Source organism: Sinocyclocheilus anshuiensis, unplaced genomic scaffold, assembly GCF_001515605.1.
Source record: "Sinocyclocheilus anshuiensis isolate Anshui unplaced genomic scaffold, SAMN03320099.WGS_v1.1 scaffold850, whole genome shotgun sequence".
NCBI lineage: Eukaryota > Metazoa > Chordata > Actinopteri > Cypriniformes > Cyprinidae > Sinocyclocheilus > Sinocyclocheilus anshuiensis.
The window spans coordinates 801001-804473 of NW_015537937.1; positions in this window are offsets into that span (position 1 = coordinate 801001).

The following is a 3473-nucleotide window of genomic DNA, read 5'->3' on the forward strand; positions in this document are numbered from 1 at the left end:
TCATTTAAAGGATTTGCCACTGATGATTCAAACGCGAGTTTTGGCCAGTGTAGAGTAGCACTTTTGTCATTTCTCTGATCACAAATGCAGACAGGGCAGACTGGCCAATCACAGCACACCTCGCTTTTCAGACCGATGAGCTTTTGTAAAAATCGACGTGTTTCAGAAAGGCGGGGGTTTGGACACCCCTGGTGTAAATGCATCTAAATGCCCCTTCTAATGCAGCTTCTGTGTTTCCTCTGCATTGCAAAGATGAATTTTGTCAATACTGATTTCAATTCATTTGCTTGGTAACAGCCCAAATGACTTATAATTTTAATTGGCTGATTCAAGTTAAGAATTTGACTGAAAAGATGATGCACACTTTTAGAAAAAATGGCTTTATAAAGGTAAAAATGCCCATAAAAGGTAAAAATCTATTTAAACTTATTGGAAAATGTTCATTTCTATCACTGCTGTGAACTGATCACCACACAGAATATGCAGAATATCAAAAACTTTAGGAGTCAGCTGTCCACTGTAGTCCTTATCTATATCAGCACAATTACACACTCAGCAAAATGTTGTCTAATTATCGTTATCGATCAAATCCCAGAAAATATCGAGATATATTTTTTTGTCAATATCACACACCTCTAATGTATTTAACGTTTTGTTTAGGAAAAAATTAAAATAAATATGAGAGGTGCCCTTTTTTTCCACTTGAGCCCCTGCCCCTCAAAATGTCTGTGCACGTCCCTGCTGGGATATGTGATCTCGTTCCAGTTAACCTTCATCGTTGTCCGTCTGTAAACACTGACTCATATGGCTGACATATTTCTTTCCACAAACAGTCAAACTCTAGTACACCATCATATCTATCCATAGACTGACTGTCATCTGCTCGACTCCTCTCCCAACCGTTCTTCATTCCCCCTTCTCCCTCTCCCTCTTTCTCAGGAATGTCCTAAATGTGAACTGCTTCTCAACATCAAGCCAGATGAAGTCCAGTCATTCCACAGCTATTTTTAGAGTAAACTGGCGAGCTCACTGTCAAAGATCATTAAAACAAAACAAAAACAGCCTAAAACTTTGTTATGAACAACGCAAAGTTGCTGAAGAAGAGAAAATTTGTCACAAACTTATATGACCACTATTAGGCTAACTAAAACAATGAAATTCATATAGCCTATGATTTTTTTTTACCTTATTCCGTTTGTCACAGGAGTGCTGGATGATTACTCATGTACAGCAAATTAAATAATTTCAGAATTTAAAAAAGTTGAGGGAACTTACTGAGAACATTCTGGGAAAATACTGGGAATGTTAAGGGAATGTTCTCCCAACAGGCAACGTTCTGTTTATGTAAAGAAACCTTTCCTGTCTTATTGGGAACATTTTAGGAATGTTAGTTTCTAGTTCCTGTTGTTTAGCCAGGAAAGGTTTCTGTACGTAAATGTTTGTAAAACGTTCCCCTAACATTCCCAGTATTTTCCCAAAACTTTCTGGGAACCAAAACATTTTCAAATATGATTTTATATTCAAACATGGTTTTAAAATATCTTATTCAGCTCATATTTAGTTTTTCCTGCTTAATCAGATCTGAATGTTGTTGTATAGGCCTACCATCTACACAATGTCTTGATTGTAGATAAAGCTAGTCAACTAGCTCTCGTTTACTGGTATAGTTCACTTATTTAAATTAGATTAGAGAGAGAGCATTTTCAAATCATATTTGAATTTCACACACAAGAGGCAGCTAAAAGAATGCTGATGTAAAGTTTCTCTAAACAGGAAATGCATTGAAGTATATTTTCACACCTTCAGGCTCTGTTTGCTTGCAAAGCAGGTGGTGTTTCCCACAGCATTTGTCCTTCATCATGACAGTTTCAGGGTTATTTAAGGGCATTGGGCCTTTGTTGCATTTACTGCTTTTCGCTGTTTGCTCAATGTTCAGCTCAATGGAACTGACTCAGTCATGAGTAAGAATTCACTAGTTGCTCATAGCAAAGAAAATCATCTTGCTGCCATAAACCTGAAATTTCCTCAGTAGTATGAGTTCTTATCACTGTTTAGGCTAGTCAAGGTGAGTAATGACGTCTAATAATTCAGTCTTGTATGGGACACACCTTGCCAACTTCAGAAAGGAAAAGTAAAGGACAATCGCATAGCCTATATATATATATATATATATATATATAGCCTATGTAACTTAGATTTAATATGTGTTGCTTTGGTGCTTGACACTTTTTTATTGGTCATTGTGTGTTTCAAGTATAAGGTCCAAGGTTAAGAATATGCTAGTTACTTAAAAGTAAAAAAAAAAAAAATCTATTTTACAACATTACAATAGTGAAAGACGGCTTCCCTTATTGATCACGTCTCATGTAGATTGCATGTTTTCTTGCGCGGCTGGATGTTAGACTCATGAAAAATAATCACGTTGTTTGTATTTGCCAAAACTGATTTACTGAAGTCAAAACACGGACGGAATTGGCGTTAGCGCGAGCGCCGCTTGCTGTGAGGCGGGAGCGACCAGCCTCAGTGTTGCCAAATCCGCGGTTTTCCCGCGGAATTGGGCTACTTTAAAGGGGTCATATGATGCTGCTAAAAATAACATTATTTTGAGTATTTGGTGTAATGAAGTGTTATGCGGTTTAAGGTTCAAAAAGCACATTATTTTCCACATACTGTACATTATTGTTTCTCCTCTTTGCCCCGCCTTTCTTAAACGCGTCGATTTTTACAAAGCTCATGTTCTGAAAAAGCAAGGTGTGCTCTGATTGGCCAGCTATCCAGTGCGTTGTGATTGGCCGAATTCCTCAAGCGTGTGATGGAAATGTTAAGTCCCTTACCATATTGTGATGCCTGCGGCAACCACATGTGACGACCCAGGGCTGGACTCGTCCACGGTGAAAGACGATCTGGCGATCAACAGCTCGAAGTTGAAGTATTTCCTCAGCGACAGCACGGATCAGCTCCAGGCATGACGAAGCGATATCGTCCTCTTTTGGAAGGCCAAACAAAGTAGTTTCGCTTTCACAACGAAACACAGCGCCTTCACGACATGGCGGCGGGTACACTGGAAGCAGTTCCGGGTGGATGACGTATGGAGGTCGGCTTTACGTATGTGCCGCTCAGAAGTGACGCACGTGGAAGCACAGGGGAGAGATCAAAACAAAACAACGGTCACCAATTAGAAGTACAAAACGAGGATTTGTAAAGAAGAATGTCGGAGTATTTCGATGTAAGCCAAGAGCAGACTGGTTTTCCTTTGCTAAAGTAAGGAAACTTTGCTTTTTTTGCTCCTGTTAACACACGTTGGTTTTCACGAGACTCACCGGCGCATGCGCAGTGCTGAACTCATACGTCATCAGCCCGGAACTGCTTCCAGTGTACAACTGTTGGCGCAAGCTACATTTAAGTGATTATTACGTTTTGAATATGGATATTTTTCTTACAAAAACGCATCGATTCGCTACAGGAGGCCTTTG